The sequence below is a fragment of the Equus caballus genome, chromosome 8, assembly GCF_041296265.1.
Source record: "Equus caballus isolate H_3958 breed thoroughbred chromosome 8, TB-T2T, whole genome shotgun sequence".
NCBI classification, from domain to species: domain Eukaryota; kingdom Metazoa; phylum Chordata; class Mammalia; order Perissodactyla; family Equidae; genus Equus; species Equus caballus.
Genome location: NC_091691.1, coordinates 55,875,315 through 55,890,840, shown reverse-complemented (window position 1 = coordinate 55,890,840; position 15,526 = coordinate 55,875,315).

Below are 15,526 nucleotides of genomic sequence, written 5' to 3'. Positions count from 1 at the left end.
ATTCAACTGGGCTCAGCTGGGACAGCTTATTCTGCTCTTCACAGAGTCGGCTGGGCTCACTCATGTCTGGGCCTTGGGTGGGGCCCTGCTCTGTGTAACCTCTCTTCATCTGACAAACTAGATTGGATTTCTTTATATGGTGGCCAAAAGTTCCCAGAACCAAGAAGGGGTAAGTTCCAATGAGCAAGCATCTTTCAAGCCTTCACTGGTATCACATTTGCTATCATCCCATTGACTAAAGCAAGTCACATGACCACCCCTAGGTTTAAGGCTTAGAGATATAGACTCTACCTCTTGAACAAGCACGCAAATGAGACACTGTGGCCCAATTCGAGACCACACTAACAACAATCTGGCACGCTACTTCTGTAAGCTCCCAGATTCTCATTGGTAAGGTGAGGATATTATAGTACTTACTCACAGTGTTCTTGAGAAGATTAAATGAAATAATCCACATAAAGTGCTCAGCATAGGGTTCAACAAATGTCAGCTGTAATTATATTACTAACAATTAAAAAAAAAAGAGAGAAAGAGAAATTAGGGAGAAGGAACAGAGGGAGGATGAGGACAGGGGATAAATCTTGGAGGCTGAGGTAAGTGAGGGCTCTGTGGAGAGTGTGTTGGTGATAGTACGAGGGACTGATACTTGGTTGAGTCTTGGTTGCCTGTTATCACTGAGCTTTGGGGCTCTTCTTAGGTCTTCAACAATTTAGAAGCAGTTATTTCCATACCAGGAAAGTAGATTCTTTCTAAGTTTAAACTTCAAGAATTTTCACTTTTTAGTGACAGTGACTGTGTTTGTGTTAGGATGGTGAGATCACAGGTGGCTTTTCTTTTCTCTATTTTATACATTTTCTATAATGGGGTTATACGGGTTTTATAAGAGAAAGAAAATATTAAAAACACCTTAGTTTTAGAACAAAAGTTCTTTTTAAAATCCTTCTGGAATTCTAAACAATTTGGTATTTGTTTGTAAAGTTGACAATTTAAAAAATTTCCTTTACTACCTAGAGGTATGGGTCAGTTTTGTCACTATACCCTGAAAATTCCCGTGACATGCACAAGCTATCTAGCCATCTACTTTATGAGAAATCAGAGCTTCCTAATTCCAAAATATCTGAAAGTTACATTTGGAACAAATATTTGTTTACGCGATGATACAAGCTAAAATTCCGTTTAGACTTCTGGTCTGCTGGATGTTGGGTTCTACAAATTTAAATTATCTTTACAAGTATGGTGTTGGAGTATTAGCAGTATAAATTTGAAGAAGAATGTGAAATAAGTAACTGCACACATTCTAGGCTAAATTAATTCAACTAGTCTGGAAGTTTAAATGTATCCTCTCCACCTCCTGCCAAATTTTTTAGAAAGTGTGAAAAAATCACAGCTACAGTTGGGGGATTTAGACCAGATTTTAATTTGATGAACTTTTTAAGAACGCCAGGATGTGTTTATGTCTTCGTGCATCTGAAGAGCCACATCAAACCCATTTCTCAAAGTGTGGTCTGTGGACTGTTTCGTGCGAGATCCGCCAGAGGGGACATTCAGAAGTCAGACTATCTTTGGGGGACCCTGTACCTGTCCCCGGATTCAGACCTGGGGCTTTCAGCACTGTCCCTGCTCTCCTGGCAGAGCGCCCTCTCCTGCTGCCCCCGAAGCCCCTGCTGGTCCCCAGCTCAGGACCTCATACCTGCTGCTTCTTGTTCTGAGTTCCTATTTCAGTGTGGGCTGATTATGTGTCTAGACCAGTGGTCTGAAAATGTTTTCCCAAAAGGGCCAGCGAGTAAACATTTTAGGCTTTGCAGGCCATAGAGTCTCTGTCACAACTGCTCAACTCTGCTGTCGTAGCTTGAAAGTGGCCTGAGACAACATGTAGTGAGTGGAGCACGGCTGTGGGCCAATAAAACTTCACTTACAAAAACTAGCAGCCAGATGGATTTGGCCAACCCCTAATCCAGATGGACCCTGGTCAGGAAACTTTTAGTTTTTTCATCTCCAAGCCCAAGATGAACTTTTTTTTTTTTTTAAACACTTGTTCTGCTTAGCTCCTCAGATTGCCTAAATTTATGCAAACTAAGGTCAGGATATATCCTGGTAACTCCAGAGCTTTTGCAGAAGAAACAATAGAGTTCAGAATAGGTTGTTCTGATTGTCTAGCCGTGGGCGTGAGTAAAGTAGAAAGTTTGGGCCACAGTGATTGAAATGACTAACCGTTTTCTAGACGGAATGGGAGGGAAGGGCAGCAAGGTTAAGTGATTTCATAAAGTCACCTATTGAGTGAGTGGCTGGGTTAGGAGCTGGTCGTGAAGATTCCTCTGTCCTCTCTAGAGCAACGATTCTCCGACTTGAGCGGGCATCAGAATCACCCTGGGACTCCTTAACACAGATTTCTGGGCCTTACCACCAGAGTTTCTGGATCAGGAGTTTTAGGAGGGGGCCAGAGAATCTGCATTTCTAACAAGTTTGTGGGTGGTGCTGATGCTGCTGGTCTGGGGCCACACCCTAAGAACCGCTGATCTACAGCAAGCCACTCTTAGCACATCTGGCAGCAGCTGAGCATTCTCTTGTTTGATGAAGTTTTTCAGCAGCTTCTGTTCCTCATTCTGATGAACACATTTAAAGTGCTTTCCATATTCAAGACTATAGAATCTTTATTTTCCTTCTGGGTACCAAGCTTTAGCACATTTCAGAGTGGCACTGCTCTTTGGTGTTATTAATTTTTGACATAAAGTCCATCTAAATGTGGTAAATCCACCAATAATTGGTATGTTAAACAGCCTAACTGTGATGAAGCTCTGGAACCAATGCTTCTTGCTCCCAGGAATGAATACACAGTTGCTTGGCCATTTTCTGGAGCAAGTTCTTTACCAGCTCCCCATGGCATCCTCACAGTCTGCTTCCACCCCTCCTGTTTTCCTGATATGTCCAGTCAAATTTTAGTGGCTGAAATGGCTTTGAAGCTTTCCCCACGGAACCAATTTTCACCCTCAGCGCAGGGCAGCTCCTGTCCTGCAGCAAGGAGTCGACTTCAGCGTAAGTTTTCACACGAGTCCAGCCCTCAAATGTATTTTGACTGTGGCCCTGATGGCAGTGCTTTCACATCGGCACCAGAAGTAGATTTGTCGTGGAGCTTTTCTGATAAGACAGGCTCTCCCAACTAATCGAGGCTGATGGCAGAGTTTGTCAGCGAGATGAGATGTTGCCCACAGCTAGTCAGTCTGCTGGAATTTTCTGTGCTAATGGCAGGGTTTCATTGAGAGACGTGTTTAGGAGAGTCACAGCTAATATGATCCTAGACCCTCCCAGGAAAATGGTGAGCTTATAAACCACAGGATGCTGACATTAAGGCAGCTGTTTTAACTAAGCCAAAACTCATGGTTAAGAATGCTTAATGAATTCTTTAGAACACGGGGGATAAAAGCCAGCCAACCAAACTGTTCAACTGAAATATCAAAAGCTGGAAAAATCTTTAAAAAGTCCTTAAATGTATTACACTTATTTCCAGAATTCTGAACAATACCTACATCAGTTTAAGTGTTTCTGCTGATTGTAATCCAACAGAAATATCATACCTCTTGGCTTTGCCCCGGGCAAACTTTTCACTGAAGTCATTCGTTTTGCTCTTTGTTATGGTTACCTAACCTCAGTCAGGATGCAGCAGGCTACCAAAAATGCGAGGCAGAGACTTTTCCAGTCTTAACGTTTCTCTGCTTTGGAAATAGGATGGACTCCACTGACGTTTTCTGAATTTGGTTTTTATTTTAAAGATAGAAAAAAGACATGATTAGACATGGGAGGGGACTCAAATGTCAGCTTGAGAGAAGGAGTGTATGTCTCACGACACACAAACATGCCTGGGATCACTAACTTGGCCGGCCGCCTGGAAACATTTGCCCCACCCATCGACGTCTCCTGTTTTCTCAGAGGAGAGCCCTAGGACGGTGCGTCTCAGCAACAGCCTCTGTGCCCAACTGGAAACTCTTCAAGACAGAGTCAGAATATTATATTGTTTTAAACTTTATAGGGTACACTGTAATCGTGTGGCTCTTTTAGATGTTTTCAACTTTAACAAATTTGGTCCAGGAATCACCCTTACTGAGAACTCATTTACTATAGGCAGTTTCAGCCTTAACTAGTAACTCAGATCTGTGATAAGGACTCATGTGAAAGTCAATCCTTTTTGCTTTTTTGTTTCCCTGGGCAAATCCTTCTATAGGCCATCTTGGTAGGCTCATTCATTCATATATCAAAGATGTATTGTGTGTTTATAGGTGCCTGCCATGGTGCTGGGAAATAGAAAGTCATTGATGAGAAGTGTATTTTTCTTCTCTTCTGAATTGGAGTCAGATATGCAGACAGATAATTGTAAAGTGGGATGATACATGCATGGTAGAGATTCATATTAAAACTTAAGAGAGCATAGGGGAGGGGAAATAATCATCAGAAAAGGTCAGGAGGGTGACATTGGATCAGAGTCTGGAAGATGAGAAGGTGGTTACTAGGAAGAGAAGTGGAAAGACATTCCAAGCAAAGGGCATAGTATATGTGGCAGACACCATTTGAACATGCTAATCGTCCACGTGCTCCCCCGTATTTTTCAGATTTCCTGCAGTTGGATTGGATCCATGTGACTGAATCTTAGAGAATGCAATGGAGCATTAGTAATGGAGCAGAAATGATGCATTACTTAGTATCCTAGGCACTTCAGCACTGGTGTGCCTCATCCGTTTCTCGCTTCCCCTGCTGCTGCATGCTTGGTAGTAATATGTTGAAATGGCTGAATCACAAGACAGAGGGGACCTTGGTCTCTAAGTCACTGGATGGAGGAGAGCCCCCTCTGACCTGCATCGTATTTCATGTGAGAGAGAAATATACTATACTTGTATTAAGCTTGTCTTTTGTGGTAGTGGGCATTAATTACTCTGACTAACAAAGTGTGTGAAAAGATTTGTACACATAGAAGAGTATAGCATATTTGGCACTTCAATAGACCTGGAGGCTAGTCTATGGAGGAAAGACTTTATGAGTAAGTTGGAACCAGACAGGGACTGTTTTGTAAACTATGGTAAAGAGATAGGATCTTGTTCTTGAAGTGACTGCGAGACATGATAAGTTTTCACGCAGGGTATTCATGTAATCAAGATGGAATTTTGGAGAGAAAACTATGGTGGAGTGCATGGGATGAAGCAGAGTGGGGAGAAGCCGAGGCCAGAAAACTGTTAGAAGTTACTAAGAGAGCCTGGGTAAGAGATGATGAGGGCCCAGGCCATGGAAATATTTCTTGCATTTTTGTATCACATTACTTAGATAAAGAAGGGAGGCTGCCCTGTTTAACAGGTTAGACCACGGGTTGACAAACTATTGCTCACCTATTTTTATAAATAAAGTTTGATTGGAATGTATGTATGTATTGTATGTCTTGTCTATGGCTGCTTTCACCTTGTGATGACAGAGTTGAGTCATTGTGACAGACTGTATGGCCCACAAAGCCTAAAATATTTACTACCTGGTCTTTTAAGAGAAAGTTCACCACTCCCTGGGGTAGACTGTATGGATAGGCATCAGTTGAACCGCCATGCTTGTTTAGAGATGCCTGTAACCTGGCTAATTGTGTCAAGGGCTAGTTTGTACCAAGTTCAAAGCTGTTGTTACACACTAGTTTAGCTCTGCTGTGTAACAACATAGTAATATTGACAAGTAAGCTTCTTTCCTCTCCACCCCTCTCACTGGTGGGTTTCGATGAGAATGGGAGATACATGTGAATGATGAGGTAGCAAGAGTGTGATATTCGCTAGTGGAAGGGATTAACAGCTCATCAGCTGCTACATAGGTATGGCCCTCCTTTATTCAGTACTCTGTGCTCAACAGGGGGTGAGTTAAGCCATAAGTAAGTGGCTGCTTATTTAATTTTCTTCTCTGTTGTCCCAAATTTCCCATGTGCAGAGTCTAAAATTCAGACTAGATGTGATGATGTAGAAAGCCTGTTTGGTCTCTGGTTGTGCATACATACATGCATATATAAAGATGACATATACCACATACAGTTATGCACCTAGTTACTAAAATTTAACTATGTACCTTGGAGCTTGTTTCTTGTTAGTAAACATTGAGCTGCCTTGTTCTTTGTATTGGTAATAAAATCAGTATTTTGATCTTTATTTGACTCTTAAATTGATTCAGAACTCAGAATGGAGAGGATGTGCAAGTTAGTAGCCTCCTCAAACTTCTATATAAAATATAATGTCTGGAGACCTCAAGACTGGATGCTGGACATCCATTTGGGGTCCTCAACATTGTGCAAGGAGGTTAAGGGGAGATGAAGCCTGCTGGCGGCGTGGTTTGGAAGAAGATTTTGGAAAGGGTGGGTCTCTCAGATTTTTCTCTTCTTTTCTTTACAGAGTGGCGTGTGGCTGTTTTATCAGGCACAGGTTATGGGAGCTAGGTTGCTGTTTTTGACCTTAGCAGGTGCACTGGGTATAAAATAAAAGCATTTTTTGGTTGTATAGGTTTTTTGGCATTGATAAGTGGAAACATCTTTGTTCTCTTTACATCTTTCTCTGCAGTCCAGGACTTAGGAACACTAGTGTGTATGGTTCCAAACTTTAAATTATAAAGGGATTGGTAGTAGTCACTGATCAGCTGCCTCAAATCCTGTTTTTAACTTATTTTGACCTGTATCCAGTTCTAGGGTCAAAGTGGGGACAGCGACAAGACCATCCTTTTGGTATCATGTGGTTTGTTCATGGGCTATTGCAGCCAATGCCCTTCCTTACTTAACATGGTCTCAAATTGACTTTGCCTTGTGAATTATGCAACCTCCTATTATGGTTGTGGATTTCAAGGACCCAGCCTGGAGTTCAGATACAGTCAAAATTTTGTTAGCAAATCTATAAAGAAGAATGGGCTCTTACAACACAAGGATGTCATCCTCTTAAGTTAGGTGGAAGAAAAACTCAATGTAATTATTGCAATCTCATCTTTTTCATAAAAGGAAATTCAGAAGCTTCATGTGGGTCTCTGGGAATCAGGCTTGCTGAAACTCTCTGGGAGGAACTGGGTAGGTTTAAAAGCAGGTTTTCATCTAGAAGTAGGAAGAGGAGCAGAGGGAGATTAAAAAAAAAAAACCAAAGTTATTTTGATTAGGCTCTCGGAGGAGAAGTCTTAGGACTTCTCTTTTCCTTAATAAAAGACTGAGATCAAACAGCCTAAGCTAGACAGATAGGAAAAGGAAAATGAGATCTACTAGATTGTAAGGAAAGAGATCTTGGAGGCTGGGTAAGATAGTTATGAAAGGAGGAAAGAGGTTCAGATCCTGGAGGCCAGGTGTTCGAGAGACTCTTGCTCAAAGTCTCATGTGCAGGCCTGGTACCCCCTTAAATTCCACCGTCTATTTGATGATTCAGTCATTCTTTCTCGGTGGAGAAAGAGGGAAGTAATACATCGGAACAGTTAGCTATTATCTTCAAGTTAAGTCACATCAAAATTTGTGTGTACTTTTCCTACAAGACACATTTTATATCATCACAGCATATGGACTATATAATGGTTGCCAAGTATTTAAAAATTGTGATAGCTTGATCTTTGAGGTCAGTCTATAAAACCTACCTCAAACGGATGTCATCATTGCTAATCATTTCTAGCCCAGGAAATTTTCTAAAGAGGACCAGAGCACATCCACCTGCTGCCCCACTTTGCAGCAGTGGTCTGGTTGTAGACCAGACCTCCATGCCTGATCCCCTCAAAGCACAGGGAATCCAGGCTGTGTGGGTGTTTGAAAGCATTCATCTCACAAGCAAAAGGCTAAAACCCATAAGTAGTACCTAAATGTTGAGTAGTCTGTGTAGAGTCAAGGACGAAGTGGTGGTAACAAACCATGCATCGACTGGGCTCTGAGTCAGCCAATGGTTCAGGCCTGCAGAGACTGGTCTGTGGTCTCTAAGTCTCTGAGTGTTCTGAAATGTCTGCCTCCTTGACTGTTTTAAAAGAAATACAATTCGGTCTTGTTCCAAAGATGTTGACAAGTGCCTGAAAGAGCAGGCTACACCAATGAGACAGGGAAAAGGAATTATAGCCAGGCATATTGTTTGTCACAGGGGTACTAAGAGAGCTCCCAGGTGAGGGAAGTGCCTAGGGTTCAAAGAGATTCAATAGAGGAGGACAGGAAAGATCTCGGAGAGCCCCTAGGAAGTTAAGAAGCCCATACTGTGAGGGGCTTCTTATGGTGGTGGATAAGGAGTCAAAATAAAAGCCATGGGGAAGCTTGGAGATTGCTATAGTGATGTTAGACTTTTTGGACAGATCTGAGATAGGAAGACAGGGAGACGAGCATTGAAAATTTTAATCAGAATTAGATGAGTTTTGGGGTAGCACAGAAATTGTTGGTGTGAATGCAGCTGTTGTTTATCCCCCCAGGGAATGTTCCTGTGAAATTTATGGAAGAATAAGAAAGAAGAGACAGGGAGGGTGAAGCACACTAATTGGGAATAAGGGGTGAAACAATAGATTATGTGTAGTCCTGGTTAATTGTGGTCTGGTGGGGAGGTATTTCTTGATGCAGGATTATCCAGTTTAGGGACTAGAGGGAAGACGAGATTAGTTTGAGCAGTGGATGCTTTTTGCAGACTAACCAAGAAGTCTTTGACGTTATTTCTTTCATTATGTGTGTGTGTGTGTGTGTGTGAACTCCAAGAGGATATGTAATATAGGTCAGAAAGATGAATATCTGGGCTAGAAAAAAAGGGGAAACCAAAAGGAAAGAAGACTCTGGGATTTGGTCCTACATGTGAGAGAGGAGGAATGGACTCAGCTTAAAAATGTGGTTAAGATTGGGAGGACTCAGCTCGACTGCCTGCTGCAGGGAGTAGGAGGATGGCAGAGGGAAATGGAACACTAGGGGCTACGCCCTTATCACCAATGGAAGGAGGAGAAAGGTGTGTTTCTGTGTTGCTGAAGTGGTAAGTGTTATTCTCTCCTCGTGGATCTCAAGGTGTTGGTTGGCTTGGAGCTAGGAGGTGCAGGAAACCCACTTCAGCCTTGAGTCAAGCCAGCTTCTCCAATCCAGTTTCACCATTTGCAAAACTGATATTTGGATCCATTTGGAGGCTTGAGTCTGTTCCTCAGTTTGCTCAGAACTCAGTGTTGAGAGTGATCAATTAGACTAAAACATACCCAGACTTTCCATGTGATAGGCTCTGTCCTAAATTCTCTACATGCATCCTTTTATTTAAATTTCCCCAAAGCCCTGTGCAGTGAATTGAAGTGCCCTCGTGCATCATATCAAGTGTGATATACGAGGTCAACATGACTTATTACTGGTGATGTTAACTTTGACCACTTCGTTAAGGAGGTGTCTGTCAGGTTACTCCACTGCAATATTACTTTTTTTCCCTTTTCATACTCCATTTGTGTCCCTCCCCAAATTCCTGTGTTGAAGTCCTAACCCGCAATGTGATAGTATTAGGAAGTGGGGCCTTTGGGAGGTGATTAGTCATGAGGGCAGAGCCCTCATGGTTGGGATTGGTGCCCTTGTAAGAGAGACCCCAGAGAGCGAGGCATGGGAGGATTCAGCGAGACCTCAGCAGTCAGCAACCCAGGAGAGGGCGCTCACCAGAACTTGACCATGCTGGCACCCTGACTTCAGACTTCCAGCCTCCAGAACTGTGAGAAGTAAGTTTCTGTTGTTTATAAGCCACGTAGGTCATGGTACAGTACTTTGTCATGGCAGCCCGAATGGACTAAGACACCCTGTGATGTTGATATCACCTCAATTTTACAGATGAAGAATGTGAGGCTCAGAGAATTTCAGTAATTTGTCCATGGAACGGAGATGCCATAGCTCCAGAGTCTGTACTCTTAATGCCTCCCTGAAATGCATTTGCTGAAGTGTCATTAGCTTGAGCTCAGCATTCTATTCTGAGATGGGACCTTCCATATAGACACTCAACTTCCTGTTGGTTTATTTTATTCTTGTAGTGCTTTTTTGGAGGAGCCATATGTAGTGCTGCTCACATGTGTTCCCTCTGCCCCAAACTTCCATCCCAATATGGGCCTTCTTGCAAATAATCATCAGGAGCTATTTGGCAGGATTGTTCCCTACAAATTCAAAGGCTCATTAGAGTGGAAAACAAAAGACTAGAAAAATCAAATTTCCGCTGCTATCTTCTTTTATTAGGTTGTGTTGGGCAGCTAACATTGAGACTTGTGAGGTCCAGATTATAGCAGATGAAACGATGTGACCAAGACCTCCTTATTTCCTAGCACCTGGAGAATGGCGATTGGGATGGAGCAGCCAGAAGACAAAGCTGCCTGCCACATGAGGAATCCATCCACTCAGTCATTCATTCAATTAGCTGGTCATGCAACTGAATCTGAGCGTCTTTTGTGTACTGAGCACTGTGCTAGATTCTGGAGGATAAAAGACAAGAGTAATGATAATAATGGCAGTACTAATCACAACAGCAGGTAACATTTATTGGAGGCTTATTGTGTACCAGGCACTTGTGCTAAGAGATTTCATATGCATTAGTTTTAGCCCCCCTTTTAAATGATAAACCTATGCACAGAAGGCACAGTAACTTGCCCAAGGTCACACAGCTTTGTAAATGGTCGAAACAAATAAGAACCTTATAAGTCCTTGAGGAATTCGCATGGTGTAGACTAACATGTGAACAAAAAAATTATAATGAGCAGGTATATTTTTGGAAATAAAGAGGAAAGACCTTTTAAAAATATAAAGTCCTTGTGTTTAATATCCATCAAGTTTGCTAAGACTCAACGTACCTGGGCCTCTCTCTTAGACTCTGCAGGATCACCATCTCCCGTTTCTCCTGGGAATTTTCAGTGTTACAGGGCACATGGTGGCTTGAATTGCCCATTGAGTTCCAAGCTCACACCAAGGTGTCCTGGCCTGGGGAATGGACCCAGCCCAGCACACTTTGGTAATCTGGGGCAGGTAGACTGGCTGCATGGGGGGAAGGAAAGGAGAGACTGTTTACTGTCTCCTCTGTGCCAGGAACATCCATTACAGTGTCTGCCTGCACAGGCCAGAGACGCTGCAGCTGCCAAGAGGGCTGCAGATCACTCCCAATGTAATCTCTCCTCATCTGCACAAAAGCCTTCTGCTGGCTCTTTGCGGGTTTGCCTGGCCTGACGGGGTCAAGGCACAAGTGGCATCCTTCTTGCTGAATCTCTTTTAATTAGTTGTCTTATAGCCACTGTTCTTTTTCTTGTTACCATGCTGCCTCTGAGAGCCTCGATTCCCTGTAAGGCAGCAAAGACTGAGTTCAGCCTCAGTAGTAGGCGTACCCCCATATGCTCCTGTATCCCTGGGGTGGGCAAACAAGCCTCCTGTTTGCACATGCCAGGCAGCTGTACGTGCCCGTTGATCACTAAGTACTCATTTGCCCACTGTGCATTTCTGAAATTGCAAATACGGAGGTGGGATGGCAGTCTGTGGGTGGATGAGGGGTGGGTTGGTGTGTGCTGCCTGTGACAAGTGCCCCCATTGTGTCTGCTTTTGAATGTGCAGTCCTGGAGCTAATGACACCTCTCAATTCAATTGCAGTTCTGCTCTCAGTAGCTTTGCCCTATTGTCCAGGCCACTTGACCTGTCAAGCAGAGAGGAGAGGGTGTGTGGGAAAGGAAAATTCCCTCCCTGCTCACAGGGACAGAAGCCAGTTCGCATTCGGAGGGGCCCTCAACTTTTCAGAGCTGGCTGGGCCTATCTCTAGACGTAATCGGATGCAAATTAAACAAAGCCTTGGAGCTCTGGCTGTGCAGTGTTCTCTCTCTGCGCCATGAGTCACTGTGCCCATAGTAATGGCTTGCCTTGGAAGCTGCTATCAAGTGCGTGTGTGTTTTTCTTTTTGAGAGATGACAGTTCCCAAGTGAAAGGACACTTCAGCTCTGATAAAACTTTCCTTCTATTGTCTGAGTTTTGTGTTTGTTTTCTGGCAAAGCCCACTGCTGCCTGAGCATTGTATGCTGCGGAACATTTTCCAGTTTTGTACAGCGAGGCCAGCCAGGGTCTTTGGGGGGTTCTTACTAGTATTGCCTGAAGCGAATACCACAGCTCAATAGCAATTTAATATTGTAATCAGGGAGCAAACTGTGCAGTTTTGGCACATTGTGATAATTATTAACTACATCTATTAGTGTTACGGTTCTAGTAACTAATATTTACAAAAGGTTCCCTGTGTAGGGGAGACCTTGCCCAGACACAAATGTCTGAGTTATTCCTAAGTGATTGTCAGAGGCCCTTTGAGCCAGCGTTCATGTTCGCTGTGTAAAGATAAAGCATCAATCCTGAGAAAGCAGACTTCAAAAGGCCTGCTTCATGAATAACAGATTCTCAGGGTGTAAACCTATGCGGAGGTTTGGAACATTTTGTGAGTTTTTGGGAAAGTTTTCCTGGGGAAAAAAAAAATCCAAGAGATAAGTTGAGAGGGAGCGAGAGGAAGAGATTCAGAAGATAAAATAAAAAGGAAATGCTGTTTAATTGCTACCACCCAGGAAAAGTTGAAAGTACGCTCCCCTCCATGGCAGTGGAGTAGCTTTGGAGCAGCAGTGTTTTGATCCTCCTGGTCTGCTAACTGGGTACAGTGGGCGTCAGTGGGTGGCTTTTGAGGGAGGGATGCAGTTGTGTGTTACTACCTCTATCCTTTAGCACTAGCACAGAGAGTCAACAAAATCAGATGCCCAGCGTTAATGCAGCTGATGAAGGCAGAAGCATTCTCTAAGTCCCAGAATTCTGCCATTGTTCAAATGATGTTCCCAGACAACATCAAGGCCTCGTATCTGTCAGTTACAAAATAGCAGCATATATTTTTCCCTGAATCCTCTTCAATAGATGTATTTAGTGAATAGAGTTTATTGCCAAGTAGTATTCTGGCTGAAAACCTGAAGGATGTTATGAACTAAAGAGAATTACTCACTCACAAATTTATTCACTTAATCATTATTCATTTAGTATACACCTACTATGGCAATGTTCTAGGTACTGGAGATATAGCAATGAAAAGACAAACAATCCTTTGCCCCCATGAAGCCTGCATTGCTCTGGGAGAAGACCCAAAATTACTAAATGAATGAATAAATAAATAGAAAATAATTACAGAGCGATAACTACTATAAAGGAATAAGCCATCTTGGAGAATGACTACAAGCTGGTCATGGACGTTCTCTCTGAGGAGATGACATTTGACCAGGAATTTGAAATGAGGATGAGAGAGCAATGCCTCTCACTGGAAAGTGCTTCTTGAAAATTAACTATTTTTTGTCCCATGGCATTGGGCTTTTAATCTGGTGTCTGAGGAACTCTTGGGCAATGTTTCTGAAAGTGTCTTTCAGGGACAACCCGCACCAGAATAACCCTAGGTTTTTGCTTAAAATGCAAATTCCTTGGCTCCATTCCTAAGTAGGAATTCTCCTACTTAGAATTTCTGGTATTAAACCTTGGAGTATTCATTTTAAAGCACCACAATGGGATCGATGAACCCTCTCCAGCCACATGCAAAATGCTGTGCATGCGCGTCTATGTATCCGATCTCAGACGGTTCTTTGTCCACACCACTCCCCAAAAGTTAAGGAGCAAAATAGAAACCGGGAGCCTTTCCTATGTCTCATTCCATCCCCAGAGAGAATGAATTTGGATATGGGCCAGGGACAACATAGATTCTCTAAAAACACAGAGTTATTTGCTGTAGTAGAGGTATAGCTTTTATGGGAGGAGGGAAGTTGTTCAAAATTGTCTTTTCAGAATCACATGGGGTTGGACCAGGAGGAGCCAGGAAGATCAGTGTGAAGTTTTTGTGGAGGTCAGAAGTAATGGGTTAAGGGCCAGTCTTAGGCCTGGAACTTAGGAGAAAAAAACCACTTAGAAAGAGAGAGTGAGAGAATGAGAGAGAGAGAAGGAGAAAGAGAGAGAGAGAGAGAGAGAGAGAGACAGAGAGAGAGAGAGACAGAGAGAGAGAGAGAGAGTCACGTAGTGGTAAGTGTTAATGGAGAAAAATAAAACAGAATAGATGGGATGAAGGGTATCAGGTTATTTTTTTAGAGGTAGCTTCTCCATGGAAGCGACATTTAGTAGAGACGTGAATGAAATGAGGCAGTGTGCTATGTGGATATCTTTATGGTAGGAGACCAGAAAGACATTTCTAGTTGAAATGCTATTCAGTAATAAGAGTGTGAAATCTCCTAGAGAGACATCTGGGCCATACATTTCTCGGAAAACAGGCATCAAAGAGGCAGACAGCTGAATGAAGTGCGGGTTAATGAGGATGCAGAGCTTCAAGATGCTGATCACTCCATCTTGAGGCATAAGCCAATCATGGGAGCACCGAGATAAGCTTCTAGACTCGCGATGCTATGAGATTAACTGAATGTCAACTAGCCGTGAGTCACCTATAATTATATAATAATGGAGAATATTTGAGTGCTTGCTCTGTGCCTGGCAGTGTTCTAAGTGCTTAACACGTGTTGACTTTATTTAATTATCACAACAATACTTTGAGATAGATTATTATCAACTCCAATTTACTGATAAGAAAAGTGAAGCACAGAGAAGTCAAGTAACTTGCTCAAAATTACATACCAGTAAATGGCTGACTTGGGATTCAAACCTAGATGGTTTGGCTTCAGAACTCTATGTTCTTGCCTCTCAGCTTTACTGTGTAGTATGGTAATATCTTAGAGTTTTAATGTTTATGTTTTTGTTTTTGCATTTCATGATTTATGGCTCATCCTCTGGTTTGTAGCTGCATTTCCTTGAGGAGATTTAGGATTGCGATTGCAGAAGACAGACTCAATCCTCACTCTATTTGACTTTCATTATAGGCTCTTGAGAATCAAAAGAGAAGGAAAGCTTATGACGAATTTTATACCATCACAATAGGTTGGAAAAAGAATATAGAGAAAATCAGATCACTTTGAAGGACTTGGGTGGGGGCAGGGCTCAGAAGGGAGGAAATAGGGAGAAGTCCCTGGTGAGTTTATTGAGATACTGCTCAGGGACATTCCCAGAGAAGCCCATGGAAGTGGTGCCAATCCTGCAGCAGATTCCTTGCATGTAAGAGAGGGTAGGCAGTGGCCTAAGTGGAGGGACTGGGAAGTGGACTTGCTCTTCTTGGGACTATCAGAGAGTCATTTACTGCCAGTTGCCTACAGGTTGCTTATGGATCCCCCAGTAGAAGGAGGTGTACCTGTGCCCGGAGAATGTGTTGAATTGTACTCAAATGGCCCTGAGGGGATAGTCTCCCTGTCTCCCACTCTTCAGTGACCCAGAGGCAATGGTGATGTAGAAGAGAGAGCTCAAGTACTGGTATTTGATGAGGTATGGGCAGGTGAGTGTGAGTGACAGCTGGTATGATGAAAAGCAGTGCACCGCAATTATATGACCCGGCATCATCTACCAGAAAGTGGAGGATTGATTTCTTGCAGTGACATCACGTTGCAGAAGGAAACAAATGTAGAAACTTGGGTTCTAGAGTTTGGAAAAATCAGAGGGAGCACTGGAATTCCAAGAACTACT